The sequence below is a fragment of the Natrix helvetica genome (genome assembly GCF_964273705.1).
Source record: "Natrix helvetica genome assembly, chromosome: 1".
Classification (NCBI taxonomy): domain Eukaryota; kingdom Metazoa; phylum Chordata; class Lepidosauria; order Squamata; family Natricidae; genus Natrix; species Natrix helvetica.
This window is the reverse complement of record NC_138548.1, coordinates 93,879,733-93,891,981: the sequence shown is the minus strand read 5'-3', so window position 1 is coordinate 93,891,981 and position 12,249 is coordinate 93,879,733.

Here is a 12,249-nt window from a genome sequence, read left to right as displayed (position 1 = left end):
GCCAGGCAGAGCACCATTCACTGACCTAGGGGGTATCCCTAAGGCACCAAGCCACGTGGCGCTCTGCCCGCCCCCATCTTCCACGGCTTGGTACATTCAGGATACCGCCTAGGTCAGTGCATGGAGCTCTGCCCAGTGGAAAGGGTGGTTGCGCGAGTGCCTGTTCCGCCCCCAGCTCTTATGCCTCCCAGCCTCACCATGCCCTGGCCCAGCTACCCCCTAGGTCAGTGAATGGCACTCTGCCTGGCTGGAGAGGGTGTTTGCCGGGGCGGCTGCTCGTGAGCATGGTCATCCCATGGTTGCTTCACCCCTGAGGCTGTGCCTGGCTTGTCGGGAGCCCGCTCGCATGGGAGCAGCTGCCCAGCAACCCCAAAACAATAAGCCCTCCCCTGATAATAAGGCCCAAGCCATATTTTGTGGCTCAAAAGATTATAAGACCCTGTCTTATTTTTGGGGAAACACACTAAGAAGTTACATAGTTTGTCATTCTGGGTAGTGATCTGGGTAGGATAGTACAATAGGTGTTCAACCAAAAAGTTCTGTATGTATTACTTTTAAATGTATTGCTTTAGGTGAATAGAAAATTATGTATTTCCACTCCCCACTCTATATATTAGAGTTTTATTTGATAAACTATTGGATGTCACTAGACTGTGACAAGGAAGATTTACATATCTTCACTTCTTTCCTTGTCAACTAATCATGTTGGACAATAATTTCAGACCAGGCATTTCAAGTACTAGATCTGTGATTTCAATATGCTATAAACATCTTCAATGATATGCTGGATACATATTGACAAAGAATGGAATTTGAATCTACAATATGATGTCACTGGGAATCAAATGTCAGTAACTGCAATTTTAGACTGAATTAAGGAAAGCATCTTTTCTAAATTATGGAAATAACAGCTCCATTTTAATCTGTGTGGGTCAAACCCCCACTTCCAGTAGTAGTATTCAGCTGGTTTGGATTGGTTCGGTTGAATTGGTAGTGGCAACTTGAGGGTGGGCATGGGCCTACCCACCTGCCCTGGAGCTATGCCGTCCTATTTAGCCACGTTTTCTAAGCCACGAGCATATGTGCAAGCCGTGTGTGTGAGCAGAGCGCATGCACAGAAGTTTCAGTCCACTGATAACTGGTGGTAACATATGAAATCCACCTCTGACCACTTCAGATATTGAACCCAGTGCTGTGTGCTACATCTTAAGACGGATCAGAAAATGGGAGGGGGGATAAGGATGATCAAGGGCTTGGAAACTACTGTAAGATCAGGAATAGTCGATTGAAGGGAAGGTGTTAAACTTCAGAAGAGCAGATTGAAGAATGTTTTTTTTTAATAGCTAAAAGGAAAATTAGACAGAAGTTCAACACCCAGCTTTATTTTTTTTTTCTGGAGGTCAAATAGCAACATAGGCAGTTATGGGAAAACACATTCTGATAGACCTTTAGGAAAAGTACACACATTTTCAGAACAATTTAATACCAGAAGCAATTGTCCCCAGAAATAGTAGGCTTTCCCTTTAGATCAGGAGAACTTAGACAACTAACTGCTGAGCATGCTTTAGTTTGGACTCCTACAGTGAGCTTGGCTTGAACTCAATGGCTAAATTGCTCTTTCCAATTTTGTAATTCTATGTTAGTATGACTTCTGCTTTTGCTAAGCTATCTGTAAAAACAGGATAACATCCTGTTCCTTCCCTTGTATAGAATTCTAAAAAAAAAAATCACATAAAGAAAACCAATCCTTGATCATGCGATGAGTTGCTTTCTGTTGTTTGCAAAATATGGTTTGGAGATCTATCTGTGCTTGCATGCTGCTTCAATTGGCCCATAGTGAAACATAGAAAATGAATATATATTCTGTAGGGAGTTATGGTTTCACACTATCAACTCCAAGTCTCTGAGAAGCTATCATCCCTACCCAGCTTTATTTCCCTTACAAAGAATTCTAGAAAACAGAAAGATCTATTGCTGCTTTCCAAAATATTTTATTACTAAAATCCCTGGGAGTCGGGATATATGTTTGCAAAACAACGTTTGTGTTTAATATACCTATTTCCTTCTATGCGTAATAGCATAATGTATCAAATTAGCTTTGCTTAGGCAAAATAAATAGAATACCATTTTACCTAACTGCATCAATGAAATTGGACTTTTAAATATAGATGGGGAAAAATGGAGGCACAAAGCATATTTTTGTAAAAAAGAAAAAGAAAAAAGAAAAAATGGAAACTGTACACAAATGTTGCAAATGAATGAATAAATGAATTTTGTCCAAGAAACTGCAGTGCTAGTCATGAGGAATTTCTTACTAGCTCTTAAATTCATGTAACCTGACAATGTGGTACCTCTACATTAAAACTAGCCAGGAGGCAATTTCTATGTAAATATAATGGATACTTCTCCCTGGACTATTGCAGCTGCAGTCCACAGCTTTCCAGAGTGATATTGCCAGATTTTGTAGAATTTACACTTTTAAAAAACAATATACATACGCACAAACAGACAAACACACACTGCATTACATTCGGCCAGTCCCTGACTCCAAACTCTCTCCAAGAAAGAAAGATGCAGCAAATCACTTCTGAAAATGTCTCTGAGAAAACTGAAGGGATTTGTCCAAATCATATACAGACACCACCCACCACCAAATTATGTAAGCATGCATGAATGCATCCTATGCAAGTTGAATAAATGTTTTTTTTTTCTTTCGGATCTGAGAATTGTCATTATGGGTCATATAGTAGCATAGTTACTCCCACAGACTTGTACCTTCTGTATATTTACATTGTATCCATCATATTATAAGCAACTGTTACTCTCGTCTGACCCTGTAGGACAGAGGTAGTCAACCTTTTTATACCTACTGACCACTTTTGTATCTCTGTCAGTAGTAAAATTTTCTAACCGGCCACCACAGTAATGGTGATTTATAAAGTAGGGAAGTAACTTTACTTTATAAAATTTATAAAGCAGAGTTACAGCAAACCCCTACCGCCCACCACGAAAGCTGGAACGCCTACTATTAGGCGGTAGGGACCAGGTTGACTACCACTGCTGTAGGATACCAGGTAGAGAAGAACACCTTAGGATAGGGGTGTCAAACTCAAGAATCTGGCCGACAGGATGCTTAAATCTGGCCCATGGGGCCAGCCAGGAAATAGCAAAGGACCAGCCCATGGTGCTTCTGCTAGCGATAATGGGGGGAAGGACCCGCACCCCAATTTTTGCCTGGACAGTCTCCTGCAGCACTCTACCAGACAAGATGGGGCACAGGGACCACATGTGGGCCCCACATACCTCATTTTGGCTGAAAAAGTGCTGCAGGAGGCATCCAGGCCACAAATGGGGTGCGGGAGGCACACATGCACTCCTCCCACACCCCATTTGGGCTGGTAGAGTGCTGCAGGATGCATCCATCCTGTCTCCCTCCCCCTCCTAGCTGGCCCATGGAGGAGAACTACAATGCTGATCTAGCCCTCGAAGAAATCCAGTTTGACATCCCTGCCTTAAGAGATAGATAGCTACTTCATTGGCCACAGACTTTCACCCTGTGCTTTCTATTAATTCTTTTGCTTGCTTCTTTTGCTCTAATTGTCTGTTTGTTTGTTGTTTATTTTTTCACCCCATTTATAACTTGTGTTATAAGGATCTGAATAGAAAACAACAAGACAACATTAAAATATGATTAATTTCTGTCATTTGCTTAACTGGTGCTCTACCAAGGATTCTATGGCATTGTAGACTGAGCCAAAGCATTATTACAGTAATATTGTTCAATGTTCTGGCTAACTTTAGTCCACAGATCAACCACCCATAAGATGGAACTACATTCCAGATGCAGTTGTAAAAATCTCAAACTACTCTGTGAAGCACATCCAGGTCCATAAAGCATATGGGACAGAGCATGACCCCCACTTTCATGAGGAAATATTCAGATCACAGCAAGGGTTATAAATTATACTCTTTTCTGTCTGATCTGCTCCATAATAAAGACAGGATCCAATAAAAAAAATCTTCCAATGTCTTCCAATTACTTGTAACAAGTCCATGGTCACAATGGAAGCCCATAAACTTAAGACTTAAAGCTTCAGGAGCCTCAACACCAGCCTTGAGTCTAGATCTATTTTATGGAGGGAAAGAAATGAAGAGCTAGACAATCAATAAGAGATTGTCCACATGCATTTTAGACAGCTATAAACTATAGTCTAATCTAGTAACCTCTTGATGGAATGGTCTAGTTGTTTTGTATGTAAATAGGTCCCTGAAAGTCCCTGAAAGTCCCTGAAAGCATATGTTATGTTTTGTAAGATGGAAAGGGTGGGAAACTATTTTTTTTTTTTTTTTGGTCACAGACAATCTTTGTCCCAAATTTTGGGAGCAAATGTCAAGGAAGCTCTTGTTTCCACCAACTATACTTCAGAAGATGGTGGGACTTTTAAAGAGGTTGCAGATTTTAATGTCAAGAAAGATTATACGGTGGAGGGCAACTTTTCAATATAATTTCACCAGCAGTGGATTTTTGTAAGAAAATCTTTGAATTGTGTCCAGAAACAGAGTATTTATTCCAGGGAATCACGTGGTCTTATTAATTGGCTTCAGTATATAGACTATCTGCTGCACACTGAGCTGGTTGAAATTGCCAGTATATTTTCAAGCTTAGAACAAGAAACAAATAAAATTGTATTTAATGCTTGTGTCGCCATGGCAGTTATTTGTTACAGTGCGTTTATCTTTCAGCATCTTGGTATTACTCCAGAACAAGTCCCACTGTAATTGTCTTGAATTAGACCTGCAATTATATTAAAAAAAAAAATAAGCACTGTTATGGAAAATCTAGGCTACTATGTTTGTGCTTGCTAAATTTTAATTGAAATCTAGACTGGTGATTTGCTCCCAGCCATTATTTAGAAAATGCAATTATAACCAGTTGTAATTTATAAGAGGTGATGGTGCAGTGGTTAGAATGCAGTCCTGCAGGCTACTCCAATGACTGCCTGTTGTCAGCAGTTCAGCAATTCGAGTCTCACCAGTTCAAGGTTGACTCAGGCTTCTATCCTTCAAAGGTCAGTAAAATGAGGACGCAGATTGTTAGGATAAACTGTAAACTGCTTAGAGAGGGCTGTAAAGCACTAGGAAGCGGGATATAAGTCTAAGTGCTATTGCTGTAAGGCATTTTTCTCTCATTATGATCTTTGCAGGGAGACGACAGCTAGCTAGAACAGGACAGGTTCATGGAGTGTGTTTTTTGGTTACCTTCTTGGAATTCTGAAAATAAGGCAGTGCTGTCAACTGAAATGGCATTTCTTTCTCTCTGTCTGTGAACCAGAAGATGTATGTGTCTATTTAATTGTGTGTGAACACTAAATTAGAAATTATTGAAATTACTGATATTTTGGGTTTAATAATAAATGAACAGACGTCCGGAGTAGTATGAAATATAATATCATTATATTACCACCTTTTTCATTCCTTCAGTGAAAGAGGATTGGATTTCAGATCATTCCAGAAATAAATGGATCTTTTTCAAGTAGTCCTTCACTTATGACTACAATTGGAACCAGAATTTTCACTGCTAAGGAAAGCAGTTATTAAGTGAGTTTCAAAGATTTATGATCTTTCTTTCTTTGCAAAAAGTTATTAAACGAATCACTGCAATTTCTAAGTGAACCATGTGGTTGTTCAGTGAATGTGATTTCCTCTATTGAGTTTGTTGGAAGCCAGTTGAGGTTGCAATAATAATCAAGTCACTACCAACTCAGAAGTAGCATTAGTGGAAGAAAAAAAGTGGCCTACAAATGCCACACAAGTAGGCTAATAATTGGATTTTTTTCTATCACAGGAAGTAGTGTTTTCTTATGAGACCATGTCTCCAATAAGAACAGTATGTTAAGATTACTTTTGGAAAGCCCCAGATGATAACCTTTGTGGAGGAAAGTGGGAGGCTCATGCCAAGCCTTACATTAAACTGGTATTTGTCAACCTTGACATTTTGAAGATGGTTGGACTTCAACTCCCAGAATTCCCCAGCCAGCAAATCCACACATCTTCAAGTTCCCAAGGCTGAGAAATACTATGTTAAACATTAGGCATGAAATACGCTAAGGCTGATAAGTAGTGGTTGATTTGATTTACTTTTCAAGTGTATTAAAATGGGTAGGGAAAAAAGGTTTTGTTGCAGTCCTTGTGAATGAAACAGAGTTTATGGGTTTGCTTTTCCAGAGCTACACGAACAAAAAGTTTTTTTAAAGAACGTTATGAAGATATCATGAGTTCTCTTGGATCTGATTAAAGGGCTACCTTGCTTAGCCTCATGTATCCTACAGTGGCTGAACAAATGAATTTGGGATGCCTACGGTGAAAATGTGAAGGCAACTGTCAATTCCTATTGCCGCCTTGTTACTAGTACTCACTGGCAGATTGCTTCTGCACCTAGCTGTGACAGTTTCAAATTATTATCAGTCCCTCGCTTCAGATCTTTTACTTTGAGATACTTGCCTTTAAAAAGCTGTACAAATATATAATACTTTTCATTAAAGTTTGAAAAACTTTAGCAGATCCTTTCAGGTAATAAAAGTAGGTCGAGGCACTCATTCTGGCACCTTGGGTATTGAATGATCAGGATTTAGATGTCCATTTTGAGATATGCCTCACAAAAATAGCACTGGAATGAATCACACATTGCTTTTGAAGCATAGCCAAAATAACTAAAATAAATCAAGGGATGTCATATTAAAAAGTGCAACCAACCACATAAAAATATGACAGTGCAGAAAGGTAACATCTCTAGACCTCCTTACCTCCCATCAAATTGGCCTCTGGTGATAGATTAATGAAGTTGAACTGAATGGGAAGGAGTGGATATAATTATTATTTCTCTCCTGGTGTTTTAAAACAAGCATTTTAAAACACGAAGAGACAAAGTTTTACAAACCTCTCCTGGTGAAATATGGTTTCTTTCAACAAGGCCTTGAAATTACTTTCCTACAAATTCACTTCAATCAGGAAAGACAAAATGTCATGCTCAACACTCTTTTATTTGAAGTAAACAAAAGACACTATTGCTCAACCAGCTCTGGTCAGTTGAATGTACTGTTTGAACAAGAAAAGCACAGTAAAACAAACTAATCAAAAGAAGAAAAGGCACCGTTTTATGTTTGGCTTATATCTTTTTGTCTTGCTAGATTACTTTTTTCTTCTTTCTTTGAAATATCAGGATAAATGACATCTAGCATGACTTGGAAAACTAAAGAAAATACCATAGCTGAGTTTGGATATCATGATTTTTCTACCTTATTGTGATAAGGTTAAGAGTGTTTCTTTCTCCTTATTTAGAGCCAAACTGGAATAAAGCTCAAACAAGGGAATGTTTAATCAACAATTTAATGATTAATCCAAAACTGTTTCAAACATAAGTAGAACCACATGTAATGGCTGGGGTAAAATACTAAAAATGAGAGTGGGATTTGAGTGGGAGTGAGAGTGGGAACGAAATATATTTCGTTCCTGAAAATATATTATAAGGTAAAGGTTCCCTTTGCACATTTGTGCTAGTCATTCCTGACTCTAGGGGGTTGTGCTCATATCCATTTCAAAGCCAAAGAGCCAGTGGTGTCTGAAGACGTCTTGGTGGTCATGTGGTCAACATGACTAAATGCTGAAGGCACACGGAACACTGTTATCTTCCCACCAAAGGTGGTTCCTATTTTTCTACTTGCATTTTTTTACATGCTTTCAAACTGCTAGATTGGCAGAAGCTGGGACAAATAACAGAAGCTCACTCCGTTATGCGGCGCTAGGGATTCGAACTGCCAACCTTTCTGACCGACAAGCTGAGCCTCTTAGCCACTGAGCCACTGCATCCCCTTAAAATAAATAAATATATCATAGGGGAAGAATATGAGTCTATGTGCCCAACACTTATGTAGCGCTTACTCTCGTAAGGGCCGCTGGAGTCTGGGTTCTCCTGGCCCTTTTGTGTGGCTGCCAATCCAACCTGGTCCCTCTCTGATGCACCTCTACTTGCCAGGTTCACGTGATGGGGTGGTGGTCAGCCTCCTCTCAGCAGGCAAGTCACAGATGGGGTGGTATTCAGGTGACTAGTTGGAGCTTCTTCCTCTTTCTCTATCTTCACTCTCTATTGGACTGTCTGCTGGGCTCTTCTTCCACAGCCTCTGCTCCTTTGTTGTTTCCTCTGCTCTTCCTCAGGTTTGCCACACAGAAGCCTCTGCTATCCTATACTCTTCTCTCCCTCAGGCTTGGCACATAGAAGCCTCTGCCATACCATTCCCATTTTCCTCTCAGGCTTGGCCCATAGAAGTCTCTGCTATACTGCTCCCTTATTCCCCCCAGGCTTGGTCCACAGAAGCCTCAGTCTTGGCCCACAGATAGCCCACTATTCCCTTTTCCCCCTCAGGCTTGGTCCACAGAAGCCTCCACTATACTACTCCCCCTTCCCCCCAGGCCCGGCTCACAGAAGCCTCCGCCACACCACTCCCCCTTTCCCCCCAGGCCTGGAACACACTCCTCTCACCTCCTCTCTCCCTGCTTCCTCCTAGGCCAGTCTCTCCTTGCTCCCATTCCACTCCTCATGTCCCCTCCCCTTCCCCCCAAACTCTCCATTTATTCCCTCCCCTCTGCTACACTTACTTGTACACTTATGTTTATTGTACTAAAAACTGTACAGAGGTGACCCTCCCATCCTGGTTTTGATGCTGAATCTGACATTGTCATTTTTTTTATCCCTTGCTGCATTTTGTCTGCTATAACTGCAGCAATGAATGCAATATCATTCTGCATAGCTGTTTTGCATTCCTAATTTTATTTCCGATGAAGCAATTCATAGAAAAGAGGGAGTTACTTAAATCTTTAATTAATTCATATATTTAGGTTAAATACACATTTAATAAAATGCTAATGCATATTAACATCGACAGCTCCCACTTGATGAACTTGGCCCTGTCCAATATGTTATACACGAGGCTAGACCTGCTACAGCTACGAGAGTCTCCCCTCTCGCAGTTATGGCCTCCTGCCCTCTCAAGGGCCCACCTCGAGGACGGGTTCATTAACCCAGAGAGGTGGAGGAAGCACACATTGAGGGGTTTTTTAATTAATTGTTTTTTAAAAATTGTAAGGGGTTCCAGGGATGGGGGGGGAACATGTCAGGAGGGATGGTAGAGCCAGGCATCTAGGTGTGGTCGAAGGAGGAGGGAGCGGAGTGGGGGAGGAGAGGGAAGATAGCATTCCTGTGCAGGGCTCTTTGATACCAACAGTCGTGGGGAGGGGCAGGTGTGAGGACAGATCAAGAGCGCGTAGTCGGTTGGGAGACCGGGGTTTTTGGTCATACCCGGTCGTTTGTACCAACCCCTGCATACTAGGTGGTCAGGATCTACAGACCCAAGGCCTGAGACTGCTGTTATGCAATACGAGGTCCGTTGTCAATAAGGCCCCCCTCATCCACGATCTAATTTTGGAGGGGGAGCCGGACCTCGCAGGAATAACTGAGACCTGGTTGGGCCACGAGGGAGGCCTACCCCTCATGGAAATGTGCCCGCCAGGTTATCGAGCATTTCACCAGCCTCGGGCCCAGGGAAGGGGCGGTGGGGTAGCAGTGATTATCCGGGAAGACTTGGAGCCGAGAGAGTTCACTGTGCCGCAGACATCTGGGTGTGAGTCCTTTGTCGTGAGATGGGGCCCAGGGAGGCAGTTGGGCCTGCTGATAGTATACCTGGCTCCTCGCTATACATCAGCGGCCCTGCCTGAACTCCTCGAGCTGATCTCATCGGTGGCGGTTGAGACCCCCAAACTTCTAGTGATGGGGGATTTTAACCTGCCATCGGTGGGAGAAGCATCAGAGGGGGTTCGGGAGTTCATGGCTTCCATGATAGCCATGGACCTGACTCAAGTGATTCAGGGCCCGACACACGAGGGAGGTCACACCTTGGACCTTGTTTTTGTCTCTGGCCAGTGGTTGAGTGATCTGGGATGAGTGAACTTAACCATCACTCCTCTGTCATGGTCAGATCACTCACTCCTCCGACTTGACTTCCCTGGTGCTACCCCCCGCTGCGGGGAGGCGGAACCAGAAAGCACTAGATGGTTCCGCCCCAGGCACCTGATGGAACCAGATAGGTTCCAAACGGAGCTTGGGCCACCTCCTGCAGCCCTGACCCGCCCTCGGGTAGAGGACCTGGTGGCCGCGTGGAAAAATGCGACTACCGGGGCCTTGAACCAGGTGGTGCCTTTGCGGCCTCTCCGGCAGTTCACCGAGGAGCTAAGGGTGATGAAGCGCTGCAAGAGATTCCTAGAGAGTCGTTGGAGATCCTCCCGATCCGAATTTGACCGAGCACAAGTACGAGCCCATTTAAGGACGTACCTTGTGGCATTGAGAACGGCCAAACGCCAATATTGCGCCACTCTCATTGCATCCGCAGAGAACCTCCCTGCTGCCCTGTTTCGGGTGTCCCGCTCCCTCTTGTTTCAGAGGCCGCGGGAGGCCACTTTACAGGGTAGGGCAGAGGAATTTGGAAAATATCTGCAGGATAAAGTCGCTCAAATCCGGAAGGATTGGGTCCCCTTCAGTGGCCCAGTCGAGACGTCCATGGCGAGTCTTGAGAAACCTTTCTGGGAGGAGTTTGACTTGGTTGTCATCGAGGATTTGGACAGATTGCGTGGACGACTGAGACCTACCACATGTTTACTGGACCCGTGTCCCTCCTGGCTTGTACTGGCATGCTGGGAGGTCACACGTGACTGGCTCCTGGGCCTAGTGAACGCTTCGTTGGGTGAGGGGTCTCTCCCGGCCGCCTTGAAAGAGGCGGTGGTGAGACCCTTGCTCAAGAAGCCTTCCCTGGACCCTACGGAGCTGGCCAATTATCGTCCTGTCTCCAACCTTCCCTTTCTGGCGAAGGTTGTAGAGAGTGTGGTGGCTTCTCAGTTCCCACGACATCTGGAGGAGAATGATTATCTAGACCCGCGCCAGTCCGGCTTTCGCCCCGGGCACAGCACAGAGACGGCCTTGGTCGCGTTGGTCGATGATCTCTGGAGGGCCAGAGATAGGGGTTGTTCCTCTATCCTGGTCCTATTAGACCTCTCGGCGGCTTTTGATACCATCGACCATGGTATCCTGTTGCACCGACTGGAGGGGTTGGGGATCCGGGGCACCGTCTTGCGGTGGTTCGGCTCCTACCTTTCTGGCCGGACGCAATGTGTGTTGGCAGGGGAGCAGAGGTCGACCCTAAGCCCCCTTACTTGTGGGGTGCCACAGAGGTCGGTCCTCTCGCCACTCCTGTTCAACACATACATGAAGCCGCTGGGCGAGATCATCCATGGTTTCGGGGTGGGATATCATCGGTACGCTGATACTCAGCTGTGCATTTCCACCCCGAACCACCCCAACGAGGCTGTCGAAATGATGTCCCGGTGTGTGGAAGCCGTACGGGTCTGGATGGATGACAACCGACTCAAGCTCAACCCTTCCAAGACGGAGTGGCTGTGGGTTCCGGCCCCCCGGTTCAACCAGTTAATTCCATCTCTGGCCATTGGGGGCATTCAACTCGCCCCCGTGGAGCGGGCGCGCAATTTGGGCATCATCCTGGATGCCAGGCTGTCCATGGATGACCATGTGACAGCCGTGGCCAGGGGAGCGTTCCACCAGGTTCACCTGGTGCGCCAATTGCGCCCCCTATTGGACCGGGATGCCCTACGCACAGTCACCCATGCGCTGGTGACGTCTCGCCTGGACTACTGCAACGCTCTCTACATGGGGCTTCCCTTGAAATGCACTCGGAGACTGCAGTTGGTCCAGAATGCGGCCGCGCGGGTGATTATGGGGAGTACTAGGTACTCCCATGTGACACCGCTCCTGCGCGAGCTGCACTGGCTTCCTGTGGTCTATCGGGTGCGTTTCAAGGTCTTGATTACGATCTTTAAAGCGCTCCATGGCTCAGGATCTAGTTACCTGCGGGATCGTATTCTGCCCCATATATCCCTACGACCCATCCGCTCGCACAGAGAGGGACTTCTCCAGGTGCCGTCCACCAGACAGTGCCGAGGGGCGGCGCCTAGGAGCAGAGCCTTCTCTGTGGCGGGCCTAGCCCTGTGGAATGACCTCCCTCCGGATATTAGGACAACCACTGACCTCCGCTCCTTCCGTATAAAGCTCAAGACCCACCTATTCCAAATAGCTGGCCTGGCTCAACCATAACTTCATAACGCTCCTGACGGGTTTTTTAATTGGTAATT